The 18890-nt window shown below is 53.7% G+C and overlaps 1 non-coding gene across 1 annotated transcript; it reads left to right on the top strand.

The window, feature by feature from the left end:
• Positions 1 to 17207: 17207 nt before the first annotated feature.
• On the top strand, positions 17208 to 17309 carry LOC123827609. Its single transcript, XR_006787268.1, has one exon. It is a non-coding gene; the product is annotated as a U6 spliceosomal RNA (small nuclear RNA).
• The last annotated feature ends 1581 nt before the right edge of the window (positions 17310 to 18890 follow it).

Below are 18890 nucleotides of genomic sequence, written 5' to 3'. Positions count from 1 at the left end.
TACCAGTTGAGTCTTAGTGGGTTTTTTTCACATTAGATTGGCCTGAAAGTGGCGTTGTAGGAATATGGAAGCGTTTTGGTTGCATTACAGATTCCAGCTCTTTCTCTGACAGTGTTAAAATGTGTTTCTGCTAACCATAATGGTTCTGCACTTGCAAGGAAAATAGACAGATTATATTAAGAGGTTTCCCAAAAGTCATTCTTCCTGCCAGTCATCAGAGGGACAAGAGGGATTCCTCATGTGATGACCAGGAAATCTAAGAAATGCATCAGTAAAAGATCAAGGACCCTTATCTTTCAATGTATTTTTTTCCTTTTTAATCTAACTATTCTAACTTAAGTTGAAAGGGGAAATACTGTTGCCCACCATATTTGTCGTGTGTTCAGATACCTGGCCAAGAGGTCAAGAACCTCCTCCCCAGAATGCTCCCACACGCAGAACAGTCCTAGGTGCAGCCTCGCGCGCCCTGAGGTTGCAGTGAGGGCACCACAGGAAACTCCAGTCCGGCCACTTGGGACCTGCCGGTTCCAGACCCCAAAATTTCTTCACCTCCAAATGAAAGTGCTGCTGTCTCCCGGTGCTGGGCACTTTCTCATTATTTCTTTGGGTGAATTTTGTTATTTGCCTCCAGCAGCAAGGTGCCCCCACGTGTGTCTACCAGGTCTTCAGAATTAACAGTCACTGGTGCCCACCAGTGTGATCTGGATCCCAAAGGGGAACATTTTCTTTCTAAATGCCATCTGATCACAGCTTAGGTGTTACCACCACAGTGGTTAGAGCTATAACTGCCTCTCTCGCACAGAGTCTAATCTGTTTGAGAGGCAGGCTTTTTATTTATGAAAAGAAAAATAAAACTATTGCAACTGAAAACAATGGCCAGATGGTCAAGTTAATAGTAGAAGCAACCCAGAAAACACCACTTTTACAATCTGAGGGTGGCAACGGACACTAGGGCTTTCTAATTTGTCACTGTCATATTTTGTGGCAGTTATGTTAACATGAGCCCTAGCCTGAGAAACTACCATCGGTATAATTGACTCGCTGTTCACACAGCATTCCAAAAATACCACTGTGTTGTTCTGTTCCCTTTAACAAGAATGAAGACTAGCTTTGCAATTTCTCATTATTTTTTTTTAATCCCAGCCTTACAAGTAGACTGGCTCATTGTCATACAATTTAGTGGTGAAGAAACTGTTCTAAGCAACTATTACCAAAAATAGCCATACCTATTAACATTCCACTGCCTGCAGCTGAGAACTAGAGTTAGAAGAGAGCTGTGCAGGATATTTTGACGACTTTCTTTCAGACCTGTGAGATATTTAATCTTTTTTCCCCCCAAATTTAGAGATATACCCCTCAGGGGTAGGCCTCATTACCAAAAATAATGTTTTCCCACAAATGGCAGTTCACTCTAAAAGTCTCATTTGATGCACAAAAACAAAACGTGTGTGAGGCTGTGTACATAAGTACCCATTTCCTAAATCTCTTTAATATTTGGACGTTATATTCTGCTCACTAATTCCAGCACATAGACATTACCAAGGCAGCTCTCTTGCAAGCTGTCGTTGACCTTGGTGAGTGCAATTCAGATACCTTTCAGATGCCGTCCTTGGTTAAAGCCCAAACGTCATTTCTGCCTCCCTTGTTGTAGCCCGGCTGCCCGCTGGGGGGCAGCACCTCACTAGGGATCTGGGGCTGTGGGAGTAAAAAGAGTGTGGGAAACAGCTTTGGCCAAAGATACGGAAGGGGCAAAAAGACACACTGAGGAAAATTAGTTATGGGTCTCTATTGTCCATATAAAGTAAAGGCAGTCAGATCTCAGCATATTCTGGAGGGGTACAGAAGCTAACACTTTTTTTAAAGCGAAGAGATGGGCTTGGGCGTGTGCTGGGCGGCTCCATCTACTCACTGCCTGCTGCAAGCCCTCCCCCAGCACAGACCTGCAGGCTGCTCGGTTTTGAAATGCACAGGGCTTTTGGAGCTAGTCAGAAGGCAGGTGTCAGTGCTCTTGTTTAACGGAGAGCCTGCTTGTTATTCTTTGAAACGTTTGGGGAGGTCAGTTCCCACTCTTCTGTCCCTGGATATTTTTGGAGGGTAGCCTGGGCCATGAGAAAATGTCAGGCCACCTTATAAGGCCACGTCTGGCCCTGAGAATGCTCGTCTGCAGCATATCCAATACACTCCGTGGGTGTGAATTAACTTGACTCTTGGACTGTGGGTTTTCTCACAGATTTAAAAAGCTTCTATTCATGTCATGGATTATTCTCACTCTTTAACAGGCTTAAAGTCTCCCTCAAGAGAGAGCTGTTTAAATGACACCAATTTTGGACATACCAAATAGATAACCAAACGCACGTGTAAACCAAGGTAATGTCCTCAGCCACCACACTGGTCTGTTGTTGGGGCCAATAGTAATGGTCTACCTCTGGTGGTTTGTTTATACAGGTCCTACAGAGGCAACACCCACACGAGTGTGGGTGGGAGGGCAATAATGTGGGAGTAGTCACTTATAGTTTTAATTTGAACATGTCACCTAAAATGTCAGATGGTGTGCTTGAGTGTGACGCTGTTACAGAATCACATTCTTATGACTTTGTAATAAAATGGGCATTATTTGTGCCGGACCCTGTGTAACTAACTAGTGTCTGTCAGAGTGAAACACACAGATTAGTTCTGAGCACTGATGGAAATACAGAGATGTTAGGGGAAGGGTGTTCTGTGGTTTAAAAAGTTGACACAGAATTAAGGTTTTCTCCTCTAAACTTTTCAGACTTTTTGCATATGAGTACAGTTTGTGAAAGGGAAGGGGCAGGAAGGATGCTGATGCTAATACAGGATTTTCAAAAGCTACTTTTGACCTTTATCCTTGAAACATCTTCAAGGCTAAGGCTGCTTGAACACCTTGAAAAGTATGAATACAGCACCTTTTTCCATGAGGAATGTTGGCCCATCCAGAGGGGAACAGAGATGGGAGAATGGGTTATTAGATTGAGAACCCAGGCATCAGCAGCCCCAGCCAGAGTCTCATTTGCTGCTTACGGGTGGATTTAAAGCATGTTGTCTACCAACAGATGGGAACTTTGTTCACATGAGAAGTGCCGGTCGGGACCTGCAAGCCCCTATGGTGCCTTACAGGCTTAGAACCCCAAGCTGGGATCAATCTCGCTGCCACTCCCCCTGTGCCTACAACCCATTTCTGAACGTGGATTCGGGTGTCCACTGTCAGCCGCTCCCTCGGGAGGTGGTCTTCCACATTCCCCACTGTCTCCAGGTGGTGGCTGCTGTGTCCCCGTGTGCCCTGTTATCTGACAAGGCTTTGGAGTTCCTTTCATTCTGGGCTGCATCCTCCCCAAATCAGCTCACCACGCAGACTCTTCTGAGCCAGAGAAGCCAACACTGTAGAAAGGAAATCCAAGGCAACAAGAGGGCCGGTGACTCGCCCTGCCCACACAGTGAGCCTCAGAACTGGGACTAGCTCTCGGCCCTGCCAGGGCAGCTCAGGGCTGTGGGCCCCTTCTGCCCACACCCATCCCATGGCTTTGCTGAAGCTTCCACCTCTCTTCCTCCTCTCCTCCGTGTCCCAATCTCCCCTGTCCGAGACCCTTCAACGCCCCCACCAGCCTCCTGCCAGACTCCACTGTCCTTCTCACTGTTACCATGAACCTCCCAGTGCACCCACACGTCAAAACCCCACGCTGGGGCCCATCCAGCTGCTACCCTTCCCTGCACTGCTCACACCTGGGGCTGCCCCCGGCACTCCGTCCATCATTCCCTTTCAACACCATCTCCTCCTTAAACCTTTGACTTACTCTCAGACCAGAATAGCACCCCAAATTTCACAGAGAAAAGGGCCATCAGACAGCAATCTTTCAGCTTTCCATCACCAAATATATAAACTTGCCTACATCAGCTCCCCCTTTTCTTGTCCTACGTGAGATGGAAGGGGTGACACTCTGTCCAGAGCTAACCCCTCCTTTCTGCTCCAGATGTTTCCATTGCTCGCCCCCTTGGGGACCTCACTCTAGCCACCTCGGTCTCTTTATCTTTCCTCTTTGCCAGCTCTTCCCATCAAGTACCTCCCCATCTTGCCCTTGACCCCATGCATTTCACTCTTTCCATCCTCTCTCCTCCTGTTCTCTGGAAGAGTTGACTATAAGCACTTCTCTATTTCTTACCTCCCAGTGTCTCCCCATCTCACCAGCCTGGCTCTTCCTAAGCCACTGACCTGGCTCTGTTCCTTGCTATGAAGTCCTACACATGCTCTTTAGTCCTAGGCTTATGGTTGAAATGGGGATGCCATTCTGCTGGATGTTACAAATATGGCATGGCTTTGGAGTAGACTGGGGGGTACCAGTAATACCCAATCCTGGTCCAGAACTCTCATTTCTCCTCCCTAATGAAGGTATATGCAAAGGAAATAATAGGGAGCCAGCCAACAAGAAGTGTAATGATCAACTGTGGCTTAAGTTTCTGGGGAGCATTCTGGTAAGCTGGGCAAAACCCTAGAAAACACTTCTGCTTCCTAAACTAGTAAGAGGTAGTAGCTCAGACTAAAGGAAATTGTGAGGCCTGCTCAGCTCACCTCCCACCCCACCCCACCCCACCCGATTCTTCTCCATCCCAGGTCTCACCACTGACGGGGAGAAAGGCTGACCCAACACACCGCCTCTCCTGATTGAGGGTGTGTGCTGCCAAGCTTGGCACCCGGCTGGCCCAGGCTGGTGGAGGCCCAGGCTGGGAAGCACAGGAAAGCATCTGAGCAGAAAGCAGATCCTGCTCTGCTTACCGCTGCCGGCTAGGAGACCCTGAAGGGACCCACAGCCCTGTACACCAACTTCTTCATGCCCATTGGCTCCACTCACTTTCACTAGCAGACGTAGCTCCATCAGCTCTTGAAACCGTGCACTAAAATCAGCATTGTGCCCTGGCTGGTGTAGCTCAGTGGACTGAGCGCAGACTGCGAACCAAAGGGTCTCTGGTTTGATTCCCAGTCTAGGGCACATGCCTGGGCTTCGGGCCAGGTCCTCAGTAGGGGGCATACGAGAGGCAACCACACATTGATGTTTCTCTCCCTCCCTTTCTCCTTTCCTTCCCCTATCTCTAAAAAGAAATAAAATCTTTTTAAAAATAAAATAAAATCAGCATTGCTCTTTCTTTGGGATGAGCTAAAACTTGCTGGGGGAAAATGAAGAAAGACCTGGAACCCTTCCCAGGAAACCAACATCATTCTTGAAATGAACTTTGCTCTACACAACCTGTTCTTCTGGTTTTCTGCCTCCTTGACCAACTTTCTCAGTCTCCTCTGCCTACCCCCTGACTCAGATGTTCTCAACTTGAGTACATCAAGAATCAGCCCAGGCTGGTGTGGCTCAGTGGATTGAGTGCCAGCCTATGAACCAAAGGGTTGCTGTTTTGATTCCCAGTCAGAGCATATGCCTGGGTTGCCAGCCAGCTCCCCAGTGAGGGGCACGCGAGAGGCAACCACACATTGATATTTCTTTCCCTCTCTTTCTCCCTCCTTTCCCCTCTCTCTAAAAAAATAAATAAATAAAATATTAAAAAAAAAAAAAAAACAAGAGTCACCCAGGGTGCTTGACAAAGTCAGACTCCCCGGCTCCCTTAGACCTGTGTAATCTAATTCACTGGAGACAGAGCCTGGGGGCTCATTTCTGTACCAGCCTCGTGGGTGAATCTGCTGCAGGACCTTATTCAAAAGAACATTGCTGGAGGGGATCCTGAGAGTCCTATCCAACGCCTTCTTGCTTCAAACCCAAGGCCCTGACCAGCAGCGCCCCTGGAGCAGACCGGGCCCTTAGACATGTTCCGTGTGGCCCACATTATGTATATATTTTAATGGAATCAGTTGCCAACACTTTAAAATTGAGCCATGTCATGTGACCATCTAAGAGCCATCAGAAGATGAAGCGGCAGGAGTCCCCATTCCCATATGTTGGGAACCGGTGAGAACCAGGAAGGGCCGCCCTGTTGCCCCGAGGGCGGGGGAGGGGTGGAGCTCCCGTGCCGCCTGTGCAGAGACCCCTGCCCAGGCAAGCAAGCGCTCGGGCACCTGAAGCAGGAGCTGGAGAGGAGGAGTGTGGCTGCCACGCTTCGAGCTCCCTCCGAGGTGACGGCGGCGGCCTCTGACTGAACGGACGCCTCCTCTCGGACACGCCGTGAGCACCTAAGCTCGGCCGGTCCAGAATGAAACTCACCGTCATCCTTCCCTCCCGCTGCCTCGGATCTCTCCCCACCCTAGTCTTCCCATCTCACTGAACGGCACCGTCTGCCCGCTGCTCAAGCCAAGAACCTGGGAGTCGTCTTTCCTGTTCTGCATCCTCACCGGCCCTCACTTTTTTTAACCACTTGCTAAATCTGTCTCCTGAGGATGATGACTCTGTCAGTGTCCCTCTGCTGCTCCTTGCTTGCCCGAGCCACACCTTCGCAGCTAGACAGCGGCGGTGGCCTCCTAACCACCTCCAGCTTCCCTTCTAGCCCCGCCCCAAACCCACTCTTCTTACGGCAGCCAGGCAGCCTCTTTAGAATGCAGGTATCCCCGCGTGGTCCCTCAGCCAAGCCCTCGGTAACTCTCTGTTGCTCTAGATGTAAAGTCCACACCTGACTGTGTCCCAGGGGCCTTCTGCTTCTGTCTCCAGGCCCGCGGCCCCCAGGTTCCCTGAAAGCCTCCCAGACCCTCAGGACACTTGGCTCACACCTGCAGGCCTTTGTTAACCACATTCCCTCTGCCTGGAAGACTCTCACTCCCTCTCCACCTGCTTAATTCCTTCCCACCCTTCAGGCCTGGCGTGCCGCCTCCCTGCCAGGAAGTACTGCTCTGAGGTGCAGTCCCGGACTCGCCCCGTGCTCCTCCTACGGGCCAGGGCTGCCTGAAAACGGCCAGGAGATCCAGTTAAATTAAAATGTCAGGTACTAGTGAGGAGTTTTTTCATTCAAGTATGTCTCATGCAGTATTTTTCTTTGGTAAGTCACTGTGGCAGTGCCCACACTTTCCCCTTATCATCCTCATTGCCACCTTTTTGTACCTATTTGCCTGTCACGGCTGTGAGTTCCACCAGGCTGGGACTTCTCCAAGGGAGGCCCCACTGCGTTCTTGGGGCCCAGCCTCCCACGGGGTTCGGGAGACCGCCAGGAAACCAATGATTCTACAGGGTCTTTTCAGATGCTGGTAAATCCTTTGAAGAAACTCGGAAAGGCCGTGTATTAGGAAGGGCTGGCCTGCTGCTTTGGCCCAGGGCTCAGGCATGGCCCCTCCCAGGAGTGATGGACCCCGCAGCCCAGTGGTCTGTGTCCCCCACTGACCCCCTCCCCCGTTCCTGCAGCACAGGAACGTTGGTGGAAGACAGGGGCTTCATTTAGAGTGCATCAGCTCAGCCGCGGGCTCCTTAGAGACGTTCAGTCTTCCCCGACCGGGCTCCCTGAGAAGCGCCTGGAAGGCTGCCGTCCACGGAGGGCTCCTCCTCCTGGACCCCCAGGGGGCATCCTGCACGGGCCTCCCCCAGCACCGAGAGTCTGAGCTCAGAACAGTCCCCGGGACGCAGCCTTTCTCCCAGGCACTTCTCATTAGCCAAGGGACTGACAGCTGAGAGGCCGGTTGGTTACACGGAAGTCCTGCCGGCCTGGTGGTGGCTTCTCCGTAGCAGCCCCGGCCCAGAGCGCCCCCCCACCCACCCACCCACAGAGCCTGGGGTGCCAAGGCACGTGCCCACCTGCTATGGGCTTTACTGACCAGTCTGAAGCTGACATCTCTTTGATCACCTCTGCCTCTTCTCCCCGGCCTTAGGACACCTGATCAAGCCCAGGTCTCCCTGGGAGCTCCAGGCACGGATCCCAGCCGGCCAGCAGTTTGGGGCTGCTTCCTGTCATATCCAGAGTAAGGAGGAGATGAGCAGCCCCACCTGCTCCAGGGAAGACTGTCCTGAATATAACTGCATCCCTGCCCACCCCCATACCCTCCCGAACCACCAGCCCACACCGTGCATGGGGAACCATGACACATCACAGCCAAAGAGGTCTCAGGCTGGCATTGTCACCTCCAGCCTCCACTTCTCGAGACTGGGAAACTGCTGAGGAGAGCAAGGGACACAAGGGGTCAGGAGCAGCGCTGGACCACTCCTCCAGCTACAGCCCAGCCTCCAGGACCAGCCTGCAGGACACTTCTGGGTGTGCACTGAGGATCTCATGCTGAGAAGGCAGAGCCTCAGCTGCTCACATCATGGTTTCAGGGGTAGACTTTGAGGGAAATTGTAGAGTTGGGGGAGACTGCCCTGCCTAGGCCCCAAGGAGAGTGCAAGGAGCCCTGCCGCTACCTGGAAACTTGGAGGACACCACCAGGGGTCTCTGTGCCAGGCAGCCCTGTGAGGGTCCACAGATGCCCTGTGGTTATAACAGCTCAACCCGGGCCAGAGTTCCTGCAGATATTTACCCAGGAATGGCGGCCTGTCTACCCCAGGAGACTCTGTCTGGAAATCCCAGCTCCCCAGCCCCCTCCCTCCAGTCGCAGAAGCACAGCCTGGGATGCAGCCTGCACATGTGGAACCCAGGGGCTGACCCAGCCTCCTGTCAGGAACCTCAGCTCAGAGCCAGGCGCTGTTGACTCGCCTGGTATATTTAGAAAAGTCAGGCTCCACTTGCTCCCTATTCCCTACAAAGTGTGAACTGCACCCATCACTTGGAAATGTGATTCACTTTTCAACAACCAGGCTGAGCGCTTCCCACCGCCCCCAGGCAACCCTCCCTCCTTCCCTGCCCCACTCAGCCCTCCTGTGCCCCATCCTCCTGTCCTCCTGGGGGAGCTGAGGGGGAGTGGGCAGAAGGGCACCTGGGGTAGGGGGCCAGGGCACAATGTCTGTGTTGCATCTTCTGATAACAATGCATTCATTGGCCCTGCCTGGTGTGGCTCAGTGGACTAGTGCCAGCCTCTGAACCAAAAGGTCACTGGTTCGATTCCCAGTCAGGGCACATGCCTGGGTTGCAGGCTGGGTCCCCACTTGGGGGTGCGTGAGAGGCAACTACATAGTGATGTTTCTCTCCCTCTCTTTCTCCCTTCCTTTCTCTCTAGAAATAAATAAATAAAATCTAAAAGAAGAAGAAGAAACACTGCATTCATTGGTTTTAGCTTGTTTCCCTTCTTTCTGCAAATCCAGGTGCTTCTTCACAGCCTCACAGCCCTCTGCTCCTGATCCTCCCGGTCCCTGCACCTCCTGTGGTTTGTAGGAGCCCTGGAGAAGTCCACAGTCAGGCGGTGAGACCCTCATGGACACAAGTGCAATAAAACAGAGGTTGTACCCCAGCTGCCTGTGGGCTGGATGTAGCATTTCTTTTCATCTTTTCCTGAAATGATATTCTAACTGGTTTTGATTGCCAACATTTTTAAATTAAGAGAGTTCACATTTTAAAAACTTAATTTCCTGCTTCCCTTGTAAAAAGACCTGGAGTTCTGGCAACCCTGGGCCTCAGGCCTGCAGGGCACACAGTGAGGGCGCGGGGTGCAGATTGCCCCTCTCCACAGCAGGCCCTCCAGTCACCCGCCAGGCCATGCGTCCACTTCTGTTCCCTGTCTGGGCACAGGAGGGCTGTGGATGTATGAACCCACATGTCTCAGGTCTCCTAGCTTTGCTGGTCTATACCTGTATGGACCTGTACGGCAGGTACAAAGCATGCATATACCCCTGCCACAGGGACTCGAAGGAGATACGATTTCTCCTGCTCTTCCTTCCACTTCCCTGTGTTCCTCGGTCTTCCCAGTTCATCTCCTATTTCCTCTGCGCCCCTTTCTCGTGCCCTAAACTGTTGGCTTGTGAGCTTCTATTTGTGCCCAGCGCCAACCTCCCCAACCCCTACCTGGCTCCTTGGAGACAGCATCGCGGAGCTCTGGAGTCAGGCCCAAGCTTGATTCCTGCTCCGCTCTCCACCATTGCCACTTCCCTGCACCTCTCTCACACAGATGATGCGAACACCCTCGCACCCGATGCACGGGGCTGCCCTGAGGGGGGCATGAGCTCTCACCCAGCTTGTGAAATCATCTAAGGGATCTGAGTGTGTTTCAGTGGAGAGCAGAGCAGAGGCTGCAGCTACCTTTCCAGGAGCTGCAGGAACCTCACCCACTTCCCCGCCTCACGGTCCCAGGAAATAGTCCAAGTGCATGAGCTGCTCCACAGAGGGGCCCAGAGGTGGTGGTGCCTCGGGCCCTTAAATGACACTGGTCAGGCCCAGGCTGGGCTCCACCCCAGGAGGCTGGGTCAGTGGGACAAGCCAGAACCTCAGGCCGTGTGTTACCCTCCTTCCTCACTGCGCCAGCACGGGACCGCAGGCACGGCCACCGGGGTCTTCCAGCTGGGGGCTGGGCATCGGGGCTGGAGGATAGCAACACGGGAGGCCCACCAGGACTGGGGTGACGGTCACCACCCCTCCTGCTCCTGGGAGGCATCAGCATGGCCAAAGGGTGCTAGACTTTGTAGAGAACCACCTCAGAGTCCCTGCTCTGACACTCTCTCCTCCTTGCCACTCGCCATTCATTTCATCTCAGGTCGGGGCTCCATCGGCCTGCAGGACTCCCCCCACAGTGCCCATGGGTCCCGCTCACTCCCAAAGCCAGGCTGCTCCTGGTGGCCTGGGCAGACACTGGAGGGGACAGCAAGTCTGGGACCAAGTTCCCTGGGTCAGCTGATGGCCACCCTGGTGAAAGGGGGTAGCAGGGTAGCCTTACCTTCCCCAATGTGGACAAGGGCCTTGGTGGGTGGGGAGAGAAGGGAAGATCACTCACAGGGACCCAAGCCAGTGGTTCTCCAGAGGAGAGCTTATTGTCTCACAGACTAAATTCAAGCAATACACAGGGCCCTGCTGCCCCTGGAGGCTCCGGAGGAGAGCCCTTGCTCTTCTCTTCCAGCTTCTGGGGGCACAGGTGTCCCTGGTTTATGGCAGCACCCCTCCGACCCCGGCCTCCATCTTCCCATGGCCTTCTCTGCGTCTCTGTGTCTCAGCATCTCAGCCCTCCCACCCTTTCCCTCCTCTCACAGGGACTCCTGTCGCTGCACTGAAAGCCCACCCAGAATCCCAAAGGGTCTCATCTCAAGATGAGGTTGTAACCTCATTTTAAAATCATCAAATGATATCTTACTCTTTAAAAAATGTTTGCAGACCTTATTTCCAAATAAGGCCACAGCCACAGAAGCCAGGGGTTAGGCTTTGGGCTTGTCCTTTTGGGGGACACTTTTCCATCCGCTACACTCAGTTTCCGCCTCTGTAAAATGGGGACGGGGTAGCCCCTGCCTCACAAACCTGTCTCGAAAAACATGGCTCACCAGGCGCACAGCACCTGGAGCAGAGCCCAGCACATGAGCTGCTGTTACCAATCCTCATCCTCCACGGCGCCACTGCCACGGCTCGAGGGAACTTCCTCGAGCGGTGTCCTCTCACCCCAACGAAAGCGGTTGCCCGCATCTCTGCTTCCGTGACCTCTGCACACCCCTCCAGCTTCTCCCAGGGCCTGGGGCAAGTGGGAGCTTCCCCTGCCAGCCCATTGCCTCCTTTGGATTAAAAAACTGGATCAAATTCATGTCTTTAATTTAAAAAATCCACTTTTGAGCCATACAAAAATATTTTGGTCACGAGCAATCATCTGTGTATGGGACATCAGAGAGCAAACAAAACTCATCCTGATACACCCAGCGTCTCCCGGTTTCCTCCTGTCTGCTTGGCTGGGCCCGTCACGTGTCTCTCCAGCACCCGGTACTGAGCCTGCCACTCGGGGTCAGGCACAGGCATTTGTTGACAAGTTAAAGGAGGACGGCAACCTGCAGGTCAGAGAAGAAATAAAGGAGAAGCTGAAGGTACTGCCCGAGAACCCCTCGCTTGGGTGGCAGGGTGGGTCGTGGGGGTGACGGCACCGTGGCAAGAAGGCGGCCTGGGGCCCCACAGTCAGTGCCAGCAGCACAGCAGGGGCGGTGGGCCCCGCCTGCAGGCAAGCTCATGCCCAGATGGGGGCGCACTGACTGGCACGGCCAGCCAGAGAGAGACCCGAAGTCACCTCGGGCATGGCTGCGCAAAAGGCACCCCAGGTACCTTTGTTTCCAAGGCCTGTTTACTGTGTATGATTAATTACCATGTTGCATGATTAGCAGCGTATATGTAATTTTGTGGCAGATTAATTTTGTGATTAGCATCATTTAATTATACTGCTAAACTCTGTTTGCTAAATCTCCACTACACTCAAAACAAAAAACCCAAAAAATTGTTAAGGGCCCATTGCTCACCTCTGTTTTTGCATTTGTAGAACCTGGCCCAACACGCACAACCAAAGTGCGTTCCCTGGTGAGAGCCACCCTGTGGCCGTGGTGAAAACTGCCCTGTGTGGAGCCCTCCCTGCCCTGGGCACAGGGTCCCCCACGCCCTCGCAAGTACAGCAACCCTGCCAATGCCCACGTAGCATGCACACTGTGTGGGGACCTCTAAAAGCCTCAGGTGGGGTCAGTTTCCCCCACTCACCCGAGCTGGGGGCAGAGTCATCTGGCTCCAAGGCTGGGGCATGGCTGGGGTAACCTCAGAGCCCCTGCTCAGTGCCCAAGTTCACTCCAAGGGGGCCCACCCTGCCCCCACTGCCCCCACTGCCGCCATGGCCCCCACCACGGACTGCAGAGAGTGGCTCCACCCCCGCCCTCCTCACAGGCTCCTGTCCCCTCCCTGTCTTCCCTGAGCCAGTGTCTACAGTGCAGAGCACCCCAGACATGGCGACGGACTCCTTGGGCTCCGGCTGGACAGCCGTGTTGGGAGGAGGCAGGAAGCTGCAGAAAGAAAAGCCAGGATGTGCAGCAAAGCGAGGACCCTGAAGTCTCCAGAAGATCCTGCAGACTCCCACCAGACCTCCATGGGGTCCAGCCGACCCTTTCAGTCCTCTCCCTCTGTGGAAGTTTTTCTTTCATCTGCTTTTTATGTATCATCCAAAATGTTCCTCAGTCTCTCTCCTCAGACAGGTTAAACCACAACCGGCCAGGCTCCCTTGAGGAAGCCCCTCCCAGCACCTGGAGGTCTGATCCGTTCTCCCCGCCACCCCCGTGCCAGCTGCTGCACACCAAAGCCTTCTCCAGACCACACACCCGAGCTCCTGCCACGACAGCAGTTGTAGCAGCTGACACTTGCTGAGCGCTGGGGCCTCGTCCATGCTGACGCCTTTACATCTGGTCTCACTGCAAAGTAGGTGCTGTCGATACCACCACTGCTCCCCAGGGAAAGAGGAGGAGGCTCTGGCCGGACGGGAACTTGCCAGAGACACACAGCTGGTAAGCTCAGAGCCAGGATTTGAAACCACGCTGGTCATCTTTTAAAGCTCGAGCTCCCAGCCACTGCGTTGTAGTGTGTCCTCTCCCGTCATCAGCTCAGCAGACACTGGTGAGCAGCTCCTCAAGGCCAGGCCCAGTGCTGAGGGTCGGCCCGCAGATGAGGCTGAGACGGGCAAGCCCCTGAGGCGCTTACACCCAGACCCACCTGGCACCGGGCGCCAGCTCCTTTCCCCTGGGGCTTCGGGAGACCCGGCCCGGGCTGACCGTGGGCTGGGTGGGATTCAGCAGCAGCAACTGCATTCCCAGGCGGAGAGGCACAGTATTGGGGATAAACAGAACACCACAGAGCAGGCTGTGGACAAACTGCTCGTGCTGGGCCTCTAGGTCTCCCTGGGAGTCTCCCATTCCCTACCCTTGAATGAACATCAGCTTAGCCTTCCTCCTGCTGGGTGGACCCTCCTGGGGGTGGGGGGCAAACATCCTCCCACACCCTTCTCTTTGTCTTCAACCAGTCATTGTTCCCGAGGGTGTGGGCTTGCAAAACTGACCAGCCCCCACCTGCTGCCATCCCATCTGAGGGGACCCTCACTAATCAACAGGGCTACGGCTGTGGGCCAGTGAAAAGCAGACAGAAATACTTGGCAGGGAGCAGACTGGGGGGCAGCAAAGCCTGGCCAGGCAGCCCCACCTCCTGCCCTGCAGAGGAGCTGAGGGCCTGAGGCAGAGGGAAGGGAAGCTGCCTGCCCCTGAGAGCCCCCTGTGCAGCCTGGGGCCTCCTGTGGAAGAGCAGGAGGCTCTCTCTGCTGAGCCATGGGGTCTGCAGACTCAGCCTGGGGCCGCTCTGGGAGGGACGGAGGAAAGAAGTGCGGGGCAGATACCCACCCCAGAAGGACCCGGTCCGGCTCTGGGGAGGACTTAGCTCAGGAAAGGACTATTTTGTTGAGGTCACACCGTGAGCAGATGACAGTTCTGCCTAATGGGCCCAGCCCCATGGCCGATGGCCTTTGCACCACACCACAGGGCCTCCTTCAGCAGCCAGGGCCAGAGGCTGCCCCCTTCTCAGAGAAAAGGGGGAAAGCCCAAATGCGTGGAGGAGTTTCTACGTACCACGGTCCCAGTGCAGCCACGTTCTAGTCAATGGCCCCCACTGCCCTTGCCCAAACTTTCTCATGAGTACACTCAGTGTGAGCTGGGCCCCCAAAGGCGGGAGGTGATGGCTTGTCATCCACACCCCCACCGCATCCCCACTGATCCCCACGTCGCATGAAGGGGACTGCCCTGCTCTCCAGGCTCTTCTCCCCCCATCTGCAGTCACAGGATGGCAGGGCCTTCTGACCGTCTCTCAGCCAGGCTGGGCGCCGCCATCTCTGAAAGTAGGTGTCCAGGAGGTCCCTCTGGAGCCGGGAGCTTCGCAAGCATGATCACGGGTGGTGGCATCGGCCTGACAACAGTGAGCGGGGATTTGGGGTGGTGGGGTGAGGCCCAGGAGCCTGTGTTTCACAGCCAGACGGCTGCGAGGCACACTCAGGTTGGAGGAGCACGAACTAGGGGACAGACAGGGAAAATAACCCAGACAGCGAGACAACCAAGGGAGCAAGTTCATGAACACAGAGCTTGGCAATGAGCTAAAGCTTATAGCACATATGCACGCATCCAAGGGAGAGGCCTTCCCTGTGGCTCCCTCCCTGGGACAGGGGTCCTCACCCAGAAACCTCCTGGGTCCCCATCCCCTGCATTGCCCTTGTTGCTCCGTAGTTCTCCTTGGGAGCCCCAGCACTGGTGTCACTAAACAACCGTGAGGTTTGTAGTCAGGGTCTGTCTCAGCCTCTGGACCGTCAGCTCAGAGAAGGCAGGGGGTCCAACCTTGTTCACGGCTGTGCCCTGGTACCCGCACTGTGTCCAGCAGGTGGGAGGCACTCACGGGTGTTCATTGAATGTGTAACTCAGGTTGGAAAGCTGGGAGGGGTAAGCTCAGGTACAAGGAAAGAAACACAGAAAACAGACTTGGGCTTGTGGTCGGCAGGGCCTTCCCCATCCAGGAATCACTCAGCCCACATAGGGATTTGACAGGGTGTGGAGTCCTCGTGTCTGGGGCCGTCTCGCTGCCTCTAGCCTGGGTAGGGCAGCTCCTCTCTGCATCCACACTCTTCTGCTGCTCTTCTCAAAGCTTCCCACAAATGACAGCTTCTCACTCTCCTCTCCTGGTGCTGTGACAGCGATGGATGCTCTTTGCTGTTAGGGATGTTCTTTGAGTCTCACTCCTATGTTTCCTATGGCATTTCCACCCCCCTTCCCTCTCCTCTTTAACACAATTGACAACATCAAAACTAGATGGGAGCTTACAGATGATCTTAGAAAACAGCCTTCAAGTCTTTTGTGTGGGGTGCTCTACAGTCATACTTCTTAAAAGGTACCGGTATGTCCAGTACCACTTGGGAGCGTGTGTTTTGTGTTTCTCCTTTATGACATTTGGCACTTTGACATGCCAAAAAACTCAATGAGCAATTGGCAAAGGAAGTTACACAAACATGTTTCACAAATCTCTAAATCTTTGAACAAAAATGGTCATCCCACTTTTGCAAATATTTCCACATAGGGCTGCAGAGTTCGAGCCATCTTTTTTGTGTTATTTACTTATTTATTTATTTTGGAATGCATTTTGAGTGCAAACCATGCAATGGCAAGAAAGATCAAGTGGAATGAGCAATGGCGGTGTGCTCTGTGCTGGGATTCACTCAGCCCCAGGGACAGGGAGAGTTTCATGGAGCCAATTTCCTTCTTGGGATTGTTAACATAACCCTCTATTTGGAGCACTGAGGGCCTGTGAGCAGCCAGTTCTCTGCGGGAGCACATTCCCAAGGAGGAGGGAGAGTCCAGGCCTCTCCTCAGACTTCCCATGGACCACAGGCCCTCTGGCCCACTCCTGCACCCCGGGTGCATGGGGTCGCCGAGGGCTGGACTGTAGCAGCCGTCTGTGATCACCCATCATCCACATGCTGCCCTTCAAACACTAGTCAATATCGTCCTTCCGAGGGTGCCATTCATTAAACTTCTCTGTTCCAGGCACGGCGCTAGTTTGCTAATCCTGACAGCAAGAGATGATGACATTGTTTTCCCCACTTTGTAAATGAGAACACTGGTTTTTCCCAGGCACTTGGTCTGAGCCAACTAGTCTTTTATCGCATACTTGCATATTTTATGTAATCTAATACAAATAATGGTTAACTCATGCTAAGTGTTCACTATGTTCTGAGAGCTTCACATGTATAAACCCTTCTCATCGCAGCAACCCTGTGACACAGAATGTCACTGTCATCCTCATTTCTGTATGAGAAAACGGGGGCATGGAGTGCTTGAGAGTCCTGCCCAAGGTCACTCAGCGACCGGCCCCAGCATCAGCCCCAGGCAGGCCCAGCTCAGCTCAGGCGTGACTGTGCTGCTTCCACGTTGAGGGGAAACACTCCAGAGAGTGGTGGAGAGCATGGATTTAAGAGTCAGACACATTTGGGGTCCAACTCCAGTTCTAACCCAGATGGGCAGTGTGAATAGGGGCAGGTGTATGAGCTATCTATTGCTATGTAACAAATCACGCCGGCCTTTGGCTGCTTAAAACAATGATCATCTCACAGTTTCTGTGGGTCAGGGATCTGAGAGTAGCTTCACTGGACTCCAGCCCAGCGTCTCTCCCAAGGTTGCTGCCAAGATGTCACCAAGGTTGCAGTCCCCTCAGGCTCGCCCGGAGAAGGAGCTGCTTCCAAGTTCAGTCACGTGCCCCTCTCCATACGACTGCTCCACTCCATGACCTGGCCACTGGCTTCCCCCATGGTGAGGTGAGCGGTCCAACAGACAGTGCGAGAGGGCACCCAAGATGGAATCTACTGTCCCTTTACAACTCGGTCTCGGAAGCGACACTCTGTGCTCGCTTTGGCAGCACATATGTGGAATGATACAGGGAAGGTTAGCAGGGGTCCTACAGAAGGATGACAAAAAAATTTATGGGAAGTGTTCCCATAAAAAAAGAAAAGAAAAGAGAGTGACATTTCATTACTTCTACATTATTCTTTTTTTTTTAATTAAAAAAAATATGTTGCCCTGGCTGGTATGGCTCAGTGGATTGAGTGCCGGCCTGCAAACCAAGGGGTCACAGATTCCATTCCCAGTTGGGGCACATGCCTGGGTTGTGGGACAGGTCCCCAGTGGGAGTGGCTCAAGAGGCAACCACACATTGATGTTTCTCTCCCTCCCTTCCCTTCTCTCTAAAAATAAATAAATAAAATCTTTTAAAAATATATGTTTATTGATTTTAGACAGAGAGAAAAACATCAATCAGCTGCCTCCCATTTGTGCCCCGACCAGGGATCAAACCTACAACCCAGGCATGTGCCCCTATGGGGAACCAAACCCCCACCTCTTGGTGTATGAGACAATGCTCCAACCAACTGAGCCATACCAGCCAGAGCATCTACATGATTCTATTCTTTAGAAGCAAGGCAAAAAGCCCAGGCCACACTAGGATAGTAGGGGATTACACAAAGACCATGGACGGGAGGAAGAAGGAGCGATCGGGCCTTCTTAGAGATGGCCTACCACAACCAGTCACTTAAGCTTCTCAGCCTCAATTTCCTCCTCATAAAATGGGAGTATAGTAGTATTTACCTCCAAGAGTTCTTTTCAGGCCTCAGAGAGTTGAGCAGTGCCCCACATTGAGTGAGCGCTCAATGTGTTGGTCACTCTCACCACCAGGCTATAAGCTACCCGTGGGCAGGGACACTGCATCTTTCCCGACTGCATTGTCCATTCAGAGCCTGCCCAGCTCAGTACCCGACACTCCCACGGATGCCAGGCACTGGTGGTGCCCGCGAGGAAGTGACCGTGAAGGAGGCAGGGCTGCCCTCAGAAAGCACGCTGTTCACGCCACTCCCAAGACCTGTGAGAGGGGGCTCCCCCCAAATGGCAGGACTGTCCTGTGTGAGCCAGCCAGCGCACCAAGGGCGAGAGAGTATCCAGGTATCTGGCCCCTGCCGACTCTCAGCCACTCAACCCAGAAATGGTCAAGCAATGAAGGTTACCAAGGGGGCAGGTCCTGGGTGTGAATCCAGCGCAGCTCCTATAGGCCCTGTCTTGGCAGATCCCCCACACCCTGCCCAGACCGCTCCCAGGAGGGGCTGGCACAAGGGCAAGGGCAAGTTCCAGAATGCTGGACCACCTACATGTGGCAGCAGTAACTGTTTGTGGCTCCCTGAGGCTTGTCATCAAGGAACAACATGTTGCCCTCTGGGGTGCCTGGCGAAGGTGGCAGCTGCTAGGCATTTCCAACCTAGAGCTCAGGAGAAGGAGCAGAGGGAAAGGGAGGGAGGGAGCCAAGTCCTGGGCACAGGACCACACACCAGCCAGGCTGCAGACCAGGAGGAGAGACCGAGCGCAGTGGAGAGGCCGCAGGCCGGGCTGGAAGGACATAGGCTGTGGAGTCGTGGGTCTGACTCACGGCTCAGCCACTTGTCTGCCAGTGACTTCGGACAGGCTGCTTAGCTTCTCTTCATCTCTGGTGCCTCGTCCACAAAATGACCTTCCATCTGGCACAGAGGTTGTGAGAAACAG

This window comes from Phyllostomus hastatus, unplaced genomic scaffold, assembly GCF_019186645.2.
Source record: "Phyllostomus hastatus isolate PE091 unplaced genomic scaffold, TTU_PhHast_1.1 phas_contig_86, whole genome shotgun sequence".
Classification (NCBI taxonomy): domain Eukaryota; kingdom Metazoa; phylum Chordata; class Mammalia; order Chiroptera; family Phyllostomidae; genus Phyllostomus; species Phyllostomus hastatus.
This window is presented reverse-complemented; position numbering and strand designations above follow the sequence as displayed.